Here is a 20,000-nt window from a genome sequence, read left to right as displayed (position 1 = left end):
AAACACACAGACTCACACACACAGACACACACAGACACACACAGACACACACACACAAAAACACTTTTCCATTTAAGTAGCTGCAAAAATATTTGCAATGCGTACTTAATGGCGTTTAGGAAAATCCCTGCGGTTGTGACAGGAGTTTTCATCAGCATATCAAAAACAGAAAGGAAAAAAGGGGGGGAAAATGCTTGGTGGAATAATGGCTGAATAAAAGAGTTGAATAATGCAGAGGGCCAAGAGGGAGAGAGGGACAGCAGCTCAGCTGTTTAAGCCCGAGAGGCAGGCAGTCGGGCCGCTACTGTGGCTAATATCTATGTCTGTCTGTCTCTATATCTGTCTGTCTCTATGTCTGTCTGTCTGTCTGTGCCTGTCTGTCTGTCTGTCTCCATGTCTGTCTGTCTGTCTGTCTGTCTGTCTGTCTATCTATCTATCTGCCTGTCTGTATGTGCCTGTCTGTCTGTCTGTCTGTATGTGCCTGTCTGTCTGTATGTCTGTATGTGCCTGTCTGTCTGTCTGTCTGTATGTGCCTGTCTGTCTGTCTGTCTCTGTGTTTGTCTGTCTGTCTGTCTGTCTGTCTGTCAATGGGTCTGCCAGCGACTGGGGAGTAAGGGTAAGTGACTTCTACGCGTGTGCGTGTGTGCGTGTGTGCGTGCTTTAATGTATGTGTAGTGTGTGTGTGTGTGTTTTATAGTATGTGTCTATGTCCATTGTCCATGTGAATGAATGCATGGGGGGACCTGAGTGGGATACTTGCCTTCCATCCTAATTTCCCCAAATGGCAATTAGAGAGGAGAGGCAGCACTACAGGAGTGGTGGTGCTTTGCCGTGCCCCGTCTCCCCATACATACACACTACACAGACAGGAAATGAGGGGAGGTGGAGACTCTAATGAGAGCAGAGAGGGAAGACTAACCACAGGATTAGCACTCAGCACCTGAGGGGGAGAGGAGAGGAGAGGAGAGGAGAGGAGAGGAGAGGAGAGGAGAGGAGAGGAGAGGAGAGGAGAGGAGAGGAGAGGAGAGGAGAGTGGGGTGGGGTGGAGGACTGGGGTAAGAGGGCTTTAGGTGGGGTAGGAGAATGGGGTGGGGTGGAGGACTGGGGTAAGAGGGCTTTAGGTGGGGTAGGAGAATGGGGTGGGGTGGAGGACTGGGGTAAGAGGGCTTTAGGTGGGGTAGGAGAGTGGGTTGGAGGACTGAGGTAAGAGGGCTTTAAGTGGGGTAGGAGAGTGGGGTGGAGGACTGGGGTAAGAATGCTTTAAGTGGGGTAGGAGAGTGTGGCTCGTTGGGGTAAGAGGGCTTTAGGTGGGGTAGTAGAGTGGGCATATTGGTGTAAGAGGGCTTTAGGTGGGGCTCGTTGGAGTAAGAGGGTTGAGGTAAAAGGTAGGAGTGCTTTAGGGTATTTTGGGAGCATTACTTTGTTTTTATTAATAATTATTTGTTTTGTGTGCAAAATTAAATGTACCTTTTCAGCCAATGCTTTGGCAATAAAGCATTTTGTCCTGCCTATAAAGCTCTGATGAATATAATGGAATTGAAAGAGAGAGAGAGAGAGAGAGAGAGAGAGAGAGAGAGAGAGAGAGAGAGAGAGAGAGAGAGAGAGAGAGAGGGGGGGAGAGAGAGAGAGAGGGAGAGAGAGAGAGAGAGAGAGAGAGAGAGAGAGAGAGAGAGAGAGAGAGAGAGAGAGAGAGGGAGAGAGAGAGAGAGAGAGAGAGAATGAGAGAATGAGAGAATAGAGGTCTAGATGGGTTAGCAGAGGGACACCCACACCACCCCCACCCTAGTGTTGCTAGACAGGTCTCTTCTGGTCTCTTCGCTTGCCTCCACGGTGACTTGAGCACAAATTAGGGTCACCACAACGGCGAGCTCAGAAGGCAGGCCGGCGTCTCTCTTTTCATCCCTCCTCCTCTATCACACCATTCCTCTCCTCCATCATCATTTGCTTTTTTTTTGTTCTCTACCTTCACCTCATGAATCCTCCTTTCATCCTTAATTTCCACTCGTCCCCTCTCTCTCTCTCATCCCTTCACCTCCTCATCCTCTTCTTTACCTCTTCCGCACGTGAGAAAGGGGGCAGACACGCAGGCCATCTTGCCTTTCAGTGCAGGGGGTGTGACCTACATATTTGACCTCAGGATTCCTGCCCTCTCTCCCTGGTGACACAGGCTGGCTAACAGGCAGGCAAGCAGGCAGGCGGCTAAGTGAGTACTTCTGCTCTGAATGTAATTTGCAGGTAGCCTCCGCAGAGTTTTCTCTCTCTCTCTCTCTCTCTCTCTCTCTCTCTCTCTCTCTCTCTCTCTCTCTCTCTCTCTCTCTCTCTCTCTCTCTCTCTCTCTCTCTCTCTCTCTCTCTCTCTCTCTCTCTCTCTCTCCCTCTCTCTCTGCTGACAGCTCCTCAGCAGGGACTAAACCGCTTCTCTCACTGGCCTTCGATCGCCACCCAGATGACTGTAATTGATAGATGACTATTGAACCGGTGACTGTGCCTTGCGCTTGTGCTGTGGCGTGCATGCGTGCGTCAAGTAAATAGGGCTAATGGAGTGTGTGTGTGTGTGTGTGTGTGTGTGTGTGTGTGTGTGTGTGTGTGTGTGTGTGTGTGTGTGTGTGTGTGTGTGTGTGTGTGTGTGTGTGTGTGTGTGTGTGTGTGTGTAGTGCGTACACATGCTATCAAGAGAAAAGTGGGCATGCAGGAGGGAGAGCAAGAGAACCAGTGAATGAGGTGACAAAAGGGAAGCATGAGGGGAGAGAAAGCAGACGAGAGGCAGTGTGTATTAGGGATGCAAATTATCGATTAATTCATTAATCATTAGTTGATAGCCTTATCGATCGACTTACGATTAATTGATAAGTGGCGTTTCACCCCCCGAAATCTCAATGTTTCTCGAAAAAATTAAAAATTGAGATAAAATTCCACATTTAAATTAATTCTATTTCAATTCTTCAATTCAAAGGTGATTTAAATATTCCCACTATTCACACCCCTCTTCACACACAATCTTCACATGCCCATTTCACCTGGGTCGCTTGTCAGTTGAATTGTCGATTAATTGCGATTAATGTTTTTTAATCGATTAACACATTTATCAATTAAAGTCGATTAGTCGTTTGCATCCCTAGTGTGTATACAGGAGAGGAGACATGAGGAGAACTCTAGCTCACAGGCACACAAAGAAACAGAGAGAACAGAGGGCAACAGAGAGAGAGAACACCAGGATAAGAGACATAGCAGATAGAGCGAGAGAGAAAGAAAGACGGAGAGAACTACAGGGATGGAGACAGTTGCAAAGAAAGAGAGAGAGAGAGAGAGAGAGAGAGAGAGAGAGAGAGAGCGAGAGAGCGAGAGAGAGAGAGAGAGAGAGAGAGAGAGAGAGAGAGAGAGAGAGAGAGAGAGAGAGAGAGAGAGAGAGAGAGAGACGGAAAAGACGGAGAGAACTAGAGGGATGGAGACAGTTGCAAAGAAAGAGAGAGAGAGAGAGAGAGAGAGAGAGAGAGAGAGAGAGCGAGCGCAAGAGAGAGAGAGCGCAAGAGAGAGAGACTGAATGTGAATGTAAGACACAAAGCAGCAGATTGGCCCGCACTCGCTCGCTTGCCTTTCAGACGGAGCAAGATGCAAGTTCGGGTTAGCGTTAGCGTTAGCGTTAGCGTTAGAGGGTGATCCAGGGTAATCTGCAGCCAAAGCCACTAGCGGGTGCCAATGCTAATGTGCGGGATAAATCACTAGCTTCCTCAAGGCTCATTCATTAAACATGACTGCGGAGGTATGCGCTCACCACGGATGAAGAAAAGCACACCACACACACGCACGCACACACACACACCGTGCGCACACACACAACGCGTGCACTCACACACACGCACACAGGCACACACACACACAGACACTTTTCAAGCCATCTGCATTTAAAGGGCTAAACTGTGATTTAGTGTTCCATTGTGCACACATACACACACACACAGAGCTACACATCTGTGAGTGTCATCTTGGGCAACACCCCAGGTGCAGCCTTTCAGACAGACTGTGTGTGTGTGTGTGTGTGTGTGTGTGTGTGTGTGTGTGTGTGTGTGTGTGTGTGTGTGTGTGTGTGTGTGTGTGTGTGTGTGTGTGTGTGTGTGTGTGTGTGTGTGTGTAAGTGTTGGATGCGTGCCCAGTGGCTCCCAGCGTTTCCATGTTCCCAGTTCCGCTGTGCCTCCCATTCCCAACGGAGCATTTCAATCTCGCCACCCGCACATGAAAGCACTCATGGACACACGCACACACATAGACACACACACACAGACGCACACACACACAGGCGTACACACACACACATACACACGTATACACACACACACACACACAAGCGCGTAGTACAACAGTGCAATACTCATCACATTCAAATGGCACATTTATGCTCAATTTGTCACAGTGTTGCGACGAGGCACATCTTCTCTTCTCTTCATTTCAGATGTCTGCTCCACTCCGCTCGCCTGCTGTCACTCCATTTCCACGAGAGACAAGATTGTGTGTGTGTGTGCTTGTGTGCGTGCGTGTGTGTGTGTGTGTGTGTGTGTGTGTGTGTGTGTGTGTGTGTGTGTGTGTGTGTGTGTGTGTGTGTGTGTGTGTGTGTGTGTGTGTGTGTGTGTGTGTGTGTGTGTGTGTGTGTGTCCGTGTGTGGTGTGTGTGTGTGTGTGTACGTATGTATGCGCCCGTGTGTGTGTGTATGTGTATGCGTGTGTGTGTGTGTGTATGTGTATGCGTGTGTGTGTCTGTGTGCACGTGTGTGCCCGGGCAAGCTGCCGTACAAGCATGCGTACCAGAGCGAAAATTTTGTCAGCATCAGCACAAGATCGAAATCATGAGAAAAATGTGAGGGGGGAAAAAACAAAAAGACAACGAAAAAAACAGAATACTGTTTGATACTGCATCACACTCTTTGTCAGTGGGGACCATGTGGACCCTGTTTAGCCTTTGCCTGTGCAACAGAAGCAGGTTCACAGCAGCTCCCACAAAAGCCAGTAGTGTTAAGCGTGGCCAATATGGGGATTTATGACACGCTGAATGCTTCTTTGTGTGTGTGTGTGTGTGTGTGTGTGTGTGTGTGTGTGTGTGTGTGTGTGTGTGTGTGTGTGTGTGTGTGTGTGTGTGTGTGTGTCTGTCTGTGTGTGTGTGTGTGTGTCTCCGGAAAACAGTGCGGCGTTCATCATCACACTCTGTTCCCACGGCGACAACCTCTGAGAGACCCCCCCCTCATTCACACACACTCACACACACACACACACACACAAACACACTTAGTTGCCGGGCTCCTCACGTTCAGTCATCCCCATTAGCCTCGCGAGCTCCTCTCATGTCTCTCATGTCGCTATGGCCGATTAGCGCCTCAAATCTTACATTAAAAAAACATCTCCAACCGCCCCACAAGTACATAACATGTCTTTGAATACTCTCATTCATTTAACTCAATACACTGTCTACTCCAACTACTACTACACAACTGCAGGCACACAAGTAAGTCACCTGTCTTTGAGGATTCCCATTCATTCAAGTCAATACTATACTGCTACTACTACACAAGTAGAGGCACACCCATGCACACAGAAGGAGAAACACACAGCACGAAAACCCATATCCACAAGCTTAATAGTACAGACACACATCCTTTGTGTCTGTATGCACTTTCTCTGACACTATGAAATGCACAACACACACACACGCACACACGCATGCACACACACGCACACACAAACACACGCACACGCACACCCACGCGTGCACGCCCGCGCACACACACACACACACACACACACACACACACACACACACACACACACACACACACACACCACAAAGCCCACTTACCACAAATCTCTATTCAATCCAATGTCACCAATCCTCCGCGGCACGGACAGGCAGACACTGACGAATCACATCCCAGTCAGTTACACCCAAAATGGCACCACCACCACCACCACCACCACCTCGACCACCACCACTGGCTTCCCCTTCAATCCAGTCCCAACCACGGGCACTACCGCACAGAGACAGACATCTCCTCTCTTCCCTTGCCCTAAATAATCCCGGGGGAAAGCTCCACTGCTGTCGGGAACCTCCACTACCCCAACTGGGAAACGCTACACTACACTGTACTACACGCCCACCCCAATACCCCAATAGCCCAATGCCTCGCTACATAGACACACCCCCTTCCATCCTCCATGCCCTCTTTACTCCCCCCTTTCTCTCTCTCTCTCTCTCTCTCTCTCTCTCTCTCTCTCTCTCTCTCTCTCTCTCTCTCTCTCTCTCTCTCTCTCTCTCTCTCTCTCCCTCTCACTCAAAAAAAGGTCCTCTATCTGACAGGCGATGCATGCCAAGCTGGCACACTGTGCACAAGAGCGGGGCTGGGCAGGGGCGAGGGGCTGTGGGGATTGGTGATAGGTGAAGGGCGAGGGTTTGAGGGGCTGTGGGTATGGGATGGGGATGGGGATGGTCCAGGGGCTGGGAGAGGGGATGGTTGAGGGGCTGGGCGAGGGGGTGGGGGATGGGGATGGGGAATGGGTATGGGGAGGGGATGGGGATGGGGATGAACGAAGGGCTATGGGGCTATGGGGATGGTCGAGGGGCAAGGGCGAGGGTATGGGATGGGGATGGGGATGGGGATAGTCGAGGGGCTCCTGTCATGTGCTGGACCATGCCAGGGATAAACACACCAGGGCTGGGCAGGCCAGTATCTGCCAGGCATGGCAACAGAAATGGTCCAGAAGAGAGAGACACAGAGAGAGAGAGAGAGAGAGAGAAAGAGAGAGAGAAAGAGAGAGAGAGAGGGGGATGGGGGGGGGAGAGAGAGGGGGAGAGAGAGAGACAGAGAGACACTCACACTACAACAGAGAGAGACAGACAGGCAGAGAGACAGACGTACACAGACACACACACACAGACAAAGAAGCACATGGAAGGGGAGAGAGAGAGAGAGAGAGAGAGAGAGAGAGAGAGAGAGAGAGAGAGAGAGAGAGAGAGAGAGAGAGAGAGAGAGAGAGAAACAAATGGAAAGAAAGACCAGGGAGAAAGACCGTCCGGTAGATAGCTAGATAGCCAGACCCAGCTAGAGCGGAGAGCTGGTTGAGCGTACACCATTCCAACTTACTGTCAAAACAAACAAACTCTCACTACGGCACATACACAGACAGGCCATCTCACTTGCAGATCTACACGCACACACTAAATATACACAGCTGGGACTCCAGACTGACATGATACAGACATACAGTACAGGCATTTCACACAACCCTCGTGGCATGCTTCTCTATGACACCACGTCCACACTACCCTAGCAGCCATTTCCATGGGGCTCAGCCAGCCAAAGCCAACGCTTCAACCAACGGACATGAAGTAGCAGTGTGGCCAAGCCACAGAGAAAATAAAATACATAGACATTTGCCCCACTGCCTTACTGAGGTTGAATGAACCCTTTCACATGGCACACACACAGCAGGACTCCATACCAAACCGATGACAACAGTTAGCAACTACTAGTTGCAGTAGCGTTCCGCTCCACAAGCAAGCTGCATACCTATTACAGTAGCAATTCCAGAGAGAGTGTTGACAGGTTTTTCCCCCCGTACAACGTTGAATTCTAAGTCAAGTTGAATTCCACCACTACAGAGAAACACTTCCTTCAGGATAACTAAAGGAACTCTTCTTGACTTTGTGACTGAAGTCACCATCTTACCTCGCCATTGTTGCTTTCCTGTGTCCCCGGGTGCTAGTCCAGGTGGCCAAGGAGAAGACACGGACGCAGAGAGCCAGAGAGAGAGAGAGAGAGAGAGAGAGAGGAACTGCTGTGCTGTGCAGAGCAGAGCAGAGCAGAGCTGAGCTCAGGCAGCGAGGCTCTCCCAACACTGAGAGGAGAGGAGTCCCCGAGTTAGAGCCGTGTGTGCACGCCCTCTTTCACACACACACACACACACACACATTCTCTCGCTCGCACTCTCTCTCTCTCTCTCTCTCTCTCTCTCTCTCTCTCTCTCTCTCTCGCTCGCTCTCTCACTCTCTTTCACACACACACACACACGCAAGAACACACACACACACACACACACACACACAAATACACACAACCACACACACACACACACTCTCCCTCCCCTCCCTCCCCTCGCAGCGCAGCGCAAGGCGCTTGTCGTCAGCTCCAGGCCCCTCCTGACTGACTAAAGAGTACGCCAGAGACACGGCCAAGCCACAGCCAGCCCAGTCAGCAGACACAGCAGACACAGCAGCAGCCTCATCACTAAATACACACAGAGACAGGAGAGAGAGAGAGACGGAGGGGGAGAGAGAGAGAGAGAGAGAGAGAGAGAGAGAGTTAAAGAGAGAAAGAGGGAAAGAGACTGACAGAGAAGCAGAGAGAGGGATTGAGGCGGTGAGAGAGGGAGAGAGAGATTGAGGGGCAGTGAGAGAGACAAGCAGTGAGAGAGGGTGAGTGAGAGCAGCTCTGGTTAGCCACAGACAGGACAGACAGGGAAATGAGGGGTGGAGTAGAATAGGAGAAAGGAAAGAGGAGAGGGAGGGAGGGATGACCCAAGTGGCATTGGGGGGGGAAAGAGAAGAGAAGAGAAGAGAAGAGAAGAGAAGAGAAGAGAAGAGAAGAGAAGAGAAGAGAAGAGAAGAGAAGAGAAGAGAAGAGGAAAAAGAGACAAGAAGAGGAAAAAGAGACGAGAAGAGAAGAGGAATAAGAGAAGAGAAGAGAAGAGAAGAGAAGAGAAGAGAAGAGAAGAGAAGAGAAGAGAAGAGAAGAGAAGAGAAGAGAAGAGAAGAGAAGAAAGGGGGACGTTGAAAGAAGAAAGGGGGTTGAATAAGAATAGAAAGAGAGGACCAATAAGCTAAACTGAAAGGAAGAGAGGAAAAAGAGGAAACAGGAGAGGAGAGGAGATGCATGCATGCATCCAGCCCTTTATCCCTTTGCCTCTCTCTCTCTCTCTCTCTCTCTCTCTCTCTCTCTCTCTCTCTCTCTCTCTCTCTCTCACACACACACACATACACACACACACCCCTCCACTACACACCATCATTCTTTGCCTTCCAGCCCTCCTACCCCTGCCTATTCAAAGGCCAGCCCCTCCCCTCTCTGCCCTCTTCCTCTCTTTAGGCCGCCCCCCCTCCCCTCTCCATGTCAGACCAGACCAGACCAGGGGCCCCATACAAAGCTAAGCTCCGCAGGCTTTGCCGATTAGGAGTGTGGCCAAGCAGTTTCCCACCCCCAACACAACAACAAACACTTTCTCCCTCCCTCTCCGACACACATCCCACCATCATCCCCAAAACCCTTCTCTCTCTCAGACACACATCCCATCATCCCCATCACCCTTCTCGCTTAGACACACACACACACTCTTCTCTCTAGACACACATACTTCAATTTATTCTCACCTCTCACACCTGCCTGGAGAGAAAAGAGAGCCCCTCACAACACACCCCCACCCCCACAAAACAACAAACACTCTCTCTACCTCTCCCTCTCAGACACACATCCCGCCATCATCCTCATAACCATCACCCTTCTCTCATCTACACACACACACACACTTCATTTATTCTCACCTCTCACACCTGCCTGGAGAGAAAAGAGCGCCCCCTCACCCCCCGCCTACCTTGCACCCCCCTCTCTGCTCCTATCACGGGGTCAGGAGCTCTTCACTCTGCTCCCCTCCTGTGGAATCCCTTGCCCCTCAGGGGATTCTACGCACCAAAGAAAAAAAACATTCCATTGACTGGCTGACTGACTGACTGACTGGCTGACTGGCTACTTGTCTGGTAGATCTCGGCGGTGTTCGATCCATAATGACCTGCCTTTCCCCCTCTAATGGAGTTGGGAACAGGTGCATATTATACCATGTACCTGTACGTGAGATCGGCAACAGATCAGCGTGGACGGGGGATTGAGAATTCAGCAGGCCTGCTCTGAATGCTTAAGTGTGTATCAGCACATGGTGATGGAGAGGGTAGAACTAGACTCCAGTCGAGTCAAGACTAAGGCTGCTTTATCAAAGCCACTTTTCAGGATAGGTAGCCTTAACTCTGTTTAAATACAATGACTTGCATCGTCACAGATATAACAATGGAACGGTATCTGTGTTTCGCATACAGGTCTAAAATAAGATACAGCTGGATAGTAATTTACAATTTTTTAATATAAGCTTAATCATCATTTATAAATCTAAATATGTCATTTTTGGTGACGTGTACAGCATACAGAGTACAAAATGAGGCACAACATAATACCTACTACGGTACATTGTCTAAAATGTAACGCTACATAGTCTGCTGCCTTATTTGATGCTGAATAGCTGAAAGAATGCTCTTTTGGTGCCTTTTGAAATGCAGACAATGGGTGTGTGAGCAGGCAGTGTTGAGCCTTGAGTCTTAATCTAGTCGATGCGTGCTTAAGCCCTGGCTGATATCGCCTGCTCTGCAAAAAAAAAAGAGAGAGAGAGACAAACACGTTCTAATCTCCTCAGCTGAGGTGGGAAGACGAGCGAGATTCACATCTCACAGCTTGTGCACACACATTTACACATGTGCATCCACACACTAAATAGCACACATGTACACTATACACATCACACCCACACACCACATGTATTAAAGAATACACTACACACAGACCAAATGCTACACATACCGATTCAAAACAGTAGACTGACACACATGTGCACACATGTGCACACATTTTTCACAGTTTGCAACACACACACACACACACACACACACACACACACACACACACACACACACACACACACACACACACACACACACACACACACACACACACACACACACACACACACACACACGCAGAGCGCAAACAGAGACATCGGCACACGTACACAGAAATTTTCCAGACAGCGATTGCACACTCAGACGCAACACACAGACCTGCATACACATAGGCTACAGAGACACATTACACACAGAGACTGTATACGTGTATGCACGCACGCACACATTCAAAACAGTATGTATGTGCGCACACATTTTTCACACAGTTTGCACACGCAGATGAAGCACACACACACACACATCGCCTGCATGCACGCACGCATGGGCACGTCCACGCACACACACACACACGCACAGGGCCCCTGGCAGACAGACGGTGTGTCTAATCAGATTGTAGCGATGAGGCTGGCTGAGGCGAGAGGAGCCGCTCTGCTCTTCTCTGTGTAACACTACGCAGCTCAACACAAAAAACAGGAGTCTCCAGTCAGCAAGCCAGTATGGCGTCATTATGTGGACAAAAGCTCCACGAGCGCCACTTACTGCCCACGCGAGGTATTTTATTCTGCGCGCGCGTGTAGACACTCTCGCGCGCGCGATTTTGCTCTGCGCGCGCGCGCAAACGCTGCCACGCGCGCGCAAACACCGTCTCACGCGCGAGAGGTGACATGAATTTCCTCACGCGCGCGAGCAGAAATATGAATATTTAAATAATCTCCTCCCACTGATTAGCATAACCAACGAGGCGGAAGTTTGTTTAGTCTGAAATAATCAGACACAGATCTCAAGAGCAATTGTTGATATCGTTGCTACAGTAACTGCAGCTGGCGTTTACTGACGAGTGGAATGACTGAAGGTTGCACCTCTATTGCTTACCCATTTTTATGAAAACATTGTTTTTTAATTGTTTATTTCATGGGCGAACTTGTTGAGATTCGCAGACAGCAGATGAGGAATAAAGTGAGTAGACATTTCATCAAATGCTATGGTTCGTGTCCTGTCAAGCTTCATTTTGCTCACGACGAGTGCGTTTTAAGAGCTTAAAGTTAGCAGGCTAGGCATTTGGCATGATGACAAAGTTGTTTTGCAAAGAAGACCAAAATGCACGTTTACAGAGACCTTAAGTTACCATGTTGTAAGTGCAATGTTTCACTGAAATCCAGCTCCGTGTGCTGCATGTCTAGCGGTACAAACCTGTTTCCTACGATGGTCCAGTCAGATATTTGTAATGTAGGCTATAAGGATTCAAGTGTGTTTGATACTTTTGCTGGTAAGCATTGCAATAAAAGAGGGAGCCGGATAGTCAATTCAAGCGGTCAGATCAGAGAACCTTTATTGAAATCGGTTGGAACAATCATTCATTTTGCCACTGTCGTGTTCTCCATAGCTGGTGACGACAGTAGGCAAGACGGCCGCAGTTGACTTGAGACCGGAGACCGAAATATGGATTTTGTAGGCTATGTATTCAGCGATCCACAACGGGTATACACAAGGAGGTCTACATAAGTCATTGGATATACACAACTAGGTGAATTTAGCCTACATTGCATCAAAGAGCTCACTCTGTGCTTTGGAATGAAATGATGAAGTGGCTAGAAAATGAACCGTGCGCTGAGTATCCAGTAGATGGCGTCGACACACTGTAAATAAACAATGACACTACAATACTGACACAAGCACAATTAATGATTAGGCTAGAAAGATCACTTTCTCAAAGTACTGCAATTACTCCCAGGAAGTTGACTGGTTCGTGGAAAATGGTAGAGCAATACCGGCCTCTTCGAATATAGAGTTGAATAATTGAATCTTTAAGAAGTGACATAAATGGTACAGATCAATACACTGTATTTACCTGCTCTCTGTGTCACTTGGCTAGTACATTTAATGCAATGTGATACCAGTGCAATGCAATACATTTAATAAAAAAGGTGCAGACATTTAAAAAAAAAAAAAAAAAAATCTGCCTTCAGTTGCTGATCGGCGGCCCTTGTACGGAGGTTGTCACACACAGCCAACAAAACCACATGGGCAACATGGAAGAGGTCAGTGTGCAGCCCAGCTTGTCTGACCCAAGCCATTTAAGTGGTTAAAGAATTTAGTGAATCCATCTACACATGCCATATCTGCAGGGGCCTAATCTGTCTACCTTATTTACATGTTGCAGCAATTGCCAAAGCTTTTGGGCCTTTGCCTGGATTTCATCACACAGCAGCAATAGGTCTCTAGGACTCTGGTTAGGTAGCCTGTATACACTTTATTTCTGGAAGGTGATGTGGGTGTCATGTTACTTCAGCAAGCAGCACAACGCATACAGTTCATAACATTTCATCCAGGCAAGTTTTTCTCATTTTCATTTAGGGAGCTGCCAATCCCAATAGTGGTAACACAAGTGCAGAGATTTCATGTAGACTATGGAACTCAACTAAAGGGGTCACTAGTAACATAATAATAACAGCAATAGCAACACCACACGCACAAAGTAAATTGAATAATTGTTTCTGATTCCAAATGACCTATTCTTGATGAAGGCACAATCTCTACATTTCTTTGCTGTACAGGAAAAATCAGGCATACTGCATATCGGCAGTTGGTGAGATGGCGTGGGAGTTCGTAGGCTATGTTTGGGTTCCACTGCAATCCTGTGCCGTCACAAAGATCTGGCAGATCTTTAAATCCACACATCGTACAGGTTTCCAGGATGTGATTTATTTGTGGCAAATAAAAGACAGTACACCTGAATCAGATGTATTTGTCATAATGCATTTCTTAACCTCAGCTATGGTTTTTAAACAAATCCACAAATGTATATGTATACACTGTATAGTATAAAAGAAGGACTGAAGTGTTACAATATCATACATCACACACACACACGCACACACCACACACACATCGTCGGATCATCTCCTCTTTTGGGGGTTACACATAGCCGCTGCTCAACGGTGGGGGTGATGGTTGCCTCTAACGTGGAGAAGTGTCAAAGTCTTGCTGTAGTGTAGGTCCGCTTTACTTGTCCTTGCCCGCTCTCTCTCACTGTTGCACAGTAGTGTAGTGCTGCCTATTGAAACATGTGGTAGAAATTATGGGAAGTGATAATTTTGTTTATTCTGTTAATACATTCTGAGGTTACTGAGAGGTATGAAATTACCTGCTTAGGATGCCATGGTATGTGAACGGCTTCATTTTTGGCGCAAATTGGTTGATGATGTTGTGGATTATGAGCTGATGTCTGGTGACCTGATGCCATTTTGTTGATGTCCTTCACCTAGCCAGTGTCATTGAGGTCATCAACGTTTCCGGCCGCCTTGTCTGTAATGACAGGATATAACAGTATTAAGAACATGACATATCACTGTCGCTCAGTAGTATTCTACATCTTGTCCAGACAGTGTACAATAATTCTAATTGTAAAGTGTAGAGTGTAAAGGGTTAACAAACTGGCCACACCCTTGGATGCCAGGCATGTTCTAATCACCACTCAGACTGTGTTTGTAGAGAATCTGAAGAAGACTGTTGAGGTACGTTATCCTGCCATGAAAAAATAAAACGCAACAAAAACGATTCTAAGTGTGCAGACTCCTCACTCTGAAAACTACAGTTGACCTTCGTACTGCACCTGTGTGCACAATCCTCTCCTTCAAGTAAAAGTATTCAAACTACACGGTGACTGTGGTACACTTTTTAGGTACATGTGTGTAGAAAATTTAATTCAGACTTGCGCTTTACATACGATGTGGTTGTGTTTGGGTATCCGTACACCTGGTAGGAACCCATGTCTGGGTACAGACAAGGGTTTGACATTAATGTTTTGCTCTCCGGCCACAGTTGGGTTTTCCCAAGTCACTAGCCACTCTGGTTTTCTGCTTGCCACATTTTTGCTCACAGTTCTTTTCATTATCATGCTAAACCAAGAGGGTTAGAGATATGAACACATAATTTCTACATGTACAGTGGCTCCCAAAAAGTCTACACACCCCTCTTCAAATGTCAGGTTTTTGTGATGTAAAAAAAATAGAAAGACAAATAAATTCACAGCTTTTCCCTCCTTCAATCGAAACTATTAATCAATGCAATGCAATGCAAAAATGTACACGCCCTTAAATTAATACTTAGTTGCAGCACCTTTGGCCTTCATTACAGCACAGTCTTTTGTGGGTAAGAGTCTCAGCATGGCACACATTAATATGGCAATATTCGTTCACCCCTCTTTGCAAAGCCCTCCAAATCAGAAAGACTGCGAGTGCAATCTCCCACAGTCAGTCCTCTTCAGATCACCCAACAAGGCTCCCTTCACTTAAAGTATGGTGTTGTTGGGGTGATGTTTTGTGCCAAATATACCCTTTCGAATTATGACCAAAAAGTTAAATCTCGGTGGAGTACATTTTGCAAAAAATACTTCTGTAATCTCCCAAATGCATGTGGGAAGATGTATTATGGTCAGGTGAAACCGAGGTTTAACATTTTGGACATAATTACAAAAGGTAACAACACCTCATTGCCAAGGTAACACCAAGCGTAAAGTGAAGCATGAAGGTGACAGCATCATGCTATGTGATTATCGTTCTTCAGTTGTAACCGGGGCTTAAGTCATGGAGGTTGGAATTTAGAAAAGTTCCACAGTGGCCATTGTAGTGGCATAAAGGGGGAGGGGATGGGCCAGTGAAGTTTAAAGTCCATATGCCTCTGTGAATAGATGTGATTTCAACGTAGCCAGTGTGGGGGCCTGGCGTATGTTGGGAGGTAGACTGTTCCAGAGCGTGGGGGCAGCAACACAAAAAGCTCTGTCACCAACAGTACGGAGTCTGGCTCGGGGGATGATGAGATTGTCCTTTTCAGAAGACCGCAGAGACCTGGACTGGGAGTGGGAGAGTTCATTCCTGTATGACACGGAACATCTGTTGGGCAATCTGAGCAGGACTGTGCAGATGAGATGCATTCGCAATCTGTCAGATTTGGAGTACTTTTTGCAAAGATACGTGTACAAATATTGTCACTTCTATGTTTGCCATACTGATAGACTCTTACCCAAAAGACTGAGTGCGGTGATAGAAGCCAAAGGTGCTGCAACAAGGTATTAGTTTAAGGGTGTGCATATTTATGCAACAATGTTAATAGAAGTTTTATTTTCTATTCTTCCCTTTTAAAGCTTTAAGTTTGTTTTCTGTCATTTTTTACGTAACAAAAACCTGGAATTTGAACAGGGGTGTGTAGATGTTTACCTCAATCTAACTGCTTCATCCCGTTTCATCTTCCGTCTCGGATTGATGTTGAGGAGCCTGGTCGGTAGCATACCTGCAAGTGCTTCTTCCACCGCCTGAAAATAAATAATGCAAGAGGGAATAATATAGACCGATTGGTAAGAGTATGCACCAAGCAGCTGAGCTGTCTGCTCATTTCGAGAGCTGTAAACGATTACATTACGGCCATAGAAAGAAGGCTGGCTGCACTGCTGCTGACAAGTTCATGAATCTTGATGTAACAGTGCACGTAATTTTAGCATCAACAGGATGTGACGCAAAAACGTACATCCATTCAACAGGGCAAATATTTGATGATGTTATTACCATCTTATAACAATGACGACTTGGCCTGTATTATAAAAACCCCAACTCCGATGATGTTGGGACGTTTGGTAAACAGTGAATAAAATCAAAATGCTATCATTTTCAAAACACTCAATCTATTCATTAGACGGAGAATAGTAAAAAGACAACATATTAAGTGTTAAAACTGAGAAAAAATATTGTTTTGGGGGACATATGTACTCATTTCTAATTTGATAAATCCAACACGTCTCAAAAGAGTTGGGACGGGGACAATAAATGGCAGCAAATGTCGAGGAAGACTAAAAACAAAACAAAAGACAACAATTAACAGTTAAATACATTAACCGATGAGATGATTTTATATAAAAAACAGTGTTAATTCCTATCTTGGACATGATTTCACCAGCTTAAATGGTGGGTGTATTCCTTGTCATGTTTTGCAATGTTTTCCTTTCTGTAGTGCTTACAGTGTGACAGGTCTTGACCAAAAACCCACCATTTTATCACCTGCTGGTCCTTATGATGGAGCCAAACTGTTAAAACATAGTAGAGAATGCAATTTGACCTTACTATGTGGCAGTAATCGAAGATCTCCCTTCAAAATATAATGCATGAGTGGCTTTTCATGCTGTTTAAAACCCATTTATACCATTCAGCACTGTATTTAACTCTACAGATGAGTGAGAACATCTTAATCAATGCACTACTGCACCCACATGCCATCATGGAGGCTGACTTTTGAAGCTAGCACTAATACAAGTTGGATGGTCCATTTTTACTGTAGCACAGGATGTGCAATGCTCTATTATTGTCAAAAAGAATGGACTTCTACAACTTCTGCTGACTTCTGTAAGCAAAGGACAGTTTCCCATGTCTTCTGGGTCTATTTCAAGTGAGCTCAGGTGCTTAGGAGAATGTTACACCCCTGTATCATTTTCATGCATTAAGCATTCTTAATATGGTCAATTTTCAATAGCTCTAATTCCTGGTGTGCTAGAGTGAGACTACAGCCAATATATATTTCATGATGTCATGAACCTATACAACGATTTTATTAACAAAAATATGTCTTATATATACACTCAATCGTGGTAAATCCAAGGGAATTCAAAAATGTATGTAATCACTATGGTAATTATTCCCTTTGCATCTTTAATTCTGAGTGACTCAGCCTCTCTGTGATGATCTTATACCTGGACACCTATATTGTCCGTCAGTACAATTCATTTTGAAATGTTCTTCTTTGCTGTTTTATCTTATTTGGATGTTTACTAATTTTCACTGATCCCCGTCCCAACTCTTTTGAGACGTGTTGGATTTATCAAATTAGAAATGAGTACATATGTCCCCCAAAACAATATTTTTTCTCGGTTTTAACACTTAATATGTTGTCTTTTCACTATTCTCCATCTAATGAATGGATTGAATGTTTTGAAAATGATAGCATTTTGATTTTATTCACTGTTTACCAAACGTCCCAACCTCATCGGAGTTGGGGTTTGTAGTTCTCAGAGTCGCCAAGAATGCCCAGCTTCCTGCTTGTTTAGCATGACACAGTAGGTCATGCTCGCATTAATTAGTTAGCCTACTAGCCTACTAAAGGACTTGTATTTATAATCAACATAAATCCACCGCCAACAACTGAACTAGCCTAGTGGTCTATTTACATGTCAAACATGTCCCACACAGCACAGAAAGAAAAGAAAAGAGAAGATAAATCATTGTAAGCTGGTCTTTGTCATTCACACACTTTGACAGTGTTTCCTAAATTGTGGCAAACAAGTGTCTTGAGAGCAAATACCTACCTAGGCTCTTAAACAGCACCTTCCTGCATTCTGGCGTCCAACTTCAGGAATGGGTCATCATCTCTGTATGACAGCATGCACAGAATTAGTGGTCAATATACAACATTTTTATAAAAGTAAGAGTATGCACATCCCACCTCGCTGAGGCCAGGTGCAGGACAAAGGCGCGTCTAATAGTGGAAAAGAGTAGAAGTCCGCATCCTGTGGCTCCGCTTTGAAAATGTATTCAGGTCATACAACCATGAAGACCCTGTTGGGGGTCAGCTGCTCTATGTTTCCCACAGCCCATTGGTCCCACAGCTTATTCTTGCTGCTCCATGTTCCCACAGTTATTCCCACAACTATTCAAATATAGGCCATGTGTTCCACACCTGTTTATTGTTAACACTACTACATAAGCTTGAGGCAGTTTTGAAAACTATCTCTGAACTACAGGAAGCCACATCTTGAGCAGTCACCTATAGCAGAAATGACCAGATCTGAAACGAACTGACTAATTTGAAAGAAAGGGCCCAGTGCATTTAAAAAGAGAATGCAGACAGCCTATTTCAGGGGACTCAGAAATACTAGGCAGGGCACAGCATAGAGAGAGATCCAGGAGCGGTGGCGTTTAAACGTGACAGAAATCCAAGTTAAAACTTTAGAAAAGTGAGTTATTAAAAAGTCACTGGACTCGGAGGGAGGAGCAGGCCAGTCCTGTTCAAAACCCTCCCCACAGCCAAAGCTAGCATGCTACTTTGCCATTCATTTGAAGGAGACACCGCGGAACGGTGCAATTATCTCCAGCACATACATTAATTCTCCAGTCTTGTCTAAATTTAAATGTAGGCTATTCCTATGGCGAACTATTCTCAGTTTATTATTATTATTATTATTATTAGAGGGTTGCTAAACACATGTCAGTTGAATATTGACTGAACAAACTAACCTCGGTCTGCGAATGATGATTCTCCTCTTTGGCCTCTCTGAAGTCCAGGCGAAAGTTGGCACAGCATCCTTTATAAGCTTTGTGATAACACGGGTGGTCTTTACAAAACACTGCTTCTCAAAGTGCTCAGAGCAAACCTTGGTCTCAGCGTTGATCTGTAACCATAAATACCAGGGTATGCATTTTAGTTCGTTAGCAAAACAACTTGATTTTGGCACAAGTAGGCCTATGCTACTGGTTCTGGTAGCACAAAATCAGTGGCCATCGGATCGCTTACCACACAATTAAAAGCCTAATCTTGAAATAGCGATCTGGAAATATCATATAAATGTAGCGTTGTGTAATTACACATTCATATTTTTTATTTCACCGAGGCATTCGCGTCATTAGGTTACATGAGTCATGACAAGTTTGACGAGCTAGCTTATTTGTGTGCTAGCTAATGCGTATGATTGAACATAATTTTGCATCTTACCTTGAAATATGGACCAGGACCCCTCTAGATGTGATTTATACATCCACTGCGAAGTGCCTGCTCTTTGGGGAAACGGTGGAAAGTCTGTCCACGGTAGGATTTTTTTTCTCTTTGAGGACGAACATTTGGGCACACAACACAGCAAGTGAGGCGCCATGACAGCTGGTGCGTTGCCGAATGTACCCCTGAAGTGTACCCCTCAACGTCTTTAGAACGTTCCGGGTGAATAAGGCGAACATAGACATAGCATATTGACACAATGTTTTCATCCACCAAAAATAAAATGGTTTTACGAATAAATATGTGAATGCCCTTGTCAGCAGCAGCCGTGAGTTGCGTTTCAGTTGTGTTTCAAAGGTGGTCGGTTGCAGTCACCGTAGCAACGATAGTCTATCAACAATTGAGATCTGAGCTCTCTGTGTTTGACTATTATGGACTAAACAAACTTCCGCTTCATTTGTTATGCTAACCAGTGGGAGGAGATAATTTAAA

The 20,000-nt window shown here is 46.0% G+C and overlaps 1 protein-coding gene and 2 long non-coding RNA genes across 14 annotated transcripts in view; 1 reads left to right on the top strand and 2 right to left on the bottom strand.

The window, feature by feature from the left end:
* dip2a (disco-interacting protein 2 homolog A) overlaps positions 1-20,000 on the bottom strand; it is a 219,551-nt gene that overhangs the window by 95,689 nt on the left and 103,862 nt on the right. Inside the window, exon 1 of one of the 9 annotated variants that reach the window (XM_063213523.1) lies at positions 5,841-5,964. The exons of the other annotated variants lie outside the window; for them this stretch is intronic. The gene's annotated coding sequence lies outside the window, so the exon portion shown is untranslated. Of the gene's footprint in view, positions 1-5,840; positions 5,965-20,000 lie in introns of those variants that run through there. 9 annotated transcript variants of the gene reach the window in all.
* Positions 11,290-13,243, top strand: LOC134460903 (uncharacterized). Of its 2 annotated transcripts, none has more exons than XR_010037184.1 (3): positions 11,290-11,714; positions 12,725-12,796; positions 12,919-13,243. It is a non-coding gene; the product is annotated as an uncharacterized LOC134460903 (long non-coding RNA). The 2 variants fall into 2 exon arrangements; XR_010037183.1 differs by lacking the exon at positions 11,290-11,714 and adding an exon at positions 11,955-12,282.
* The window catches only part of LOC134460901 (uncharacterized), a 6,730-nt gene continuing 170 nt past the window's right edge, over positions 13,441-20,000 (bottom strand). Inside the window, exons 1-7 of one of the 3 annotated variants that reach the window (XR_010037182.1) lie at positions 19,509-20,000; positions 19,034-19,188; positions 18,106-18,168; positions 15,974-16,068; positions 14,202-14,282; positions 13,903-14,063; positions 13,441-13,812 (exon numbers count right to left, since the gene is read on the bottom strand). The exon at positions 19,509-20,000 is cut by the window's right edge and continues 170 nt beyond it. This is a non-coding gene — a long non-coding RNA (uncharacterized LOC134460901). Of the gene's footprint in view, positions 13,813-13,902; positions 14,283-15,973; positions 16,069-18,105; positions 18,169-19,033; positions 19,189-19,508 lie in introns of all 3 variants that reach the window. The other 2 variants (XR_010037180.1, XR_010037181.1) reach the window with 2 other exon arrangements.

The sequence above is a fragment of the Engraulis encrasicolus genome, chromosome 13 (genome assembly GCF_034702125.1).
Source record: "Engraulis encrasicolus isolate BLACKSEA-1 chromosome 13, IST_EnEncr_1.0, whole genome shotgun sequence".
NCBI lineage: Eukaryota > Metazoa > Chordata > Actinopteri > Clupeiformes > Engraulidae > Engraulis > Engraulis encrasicolus.
The sequence above is the reverse complement of the archived record's forward strand: the minus strand, read 5'-3'. Positions and strand labels throughout refer to the sequence as shown.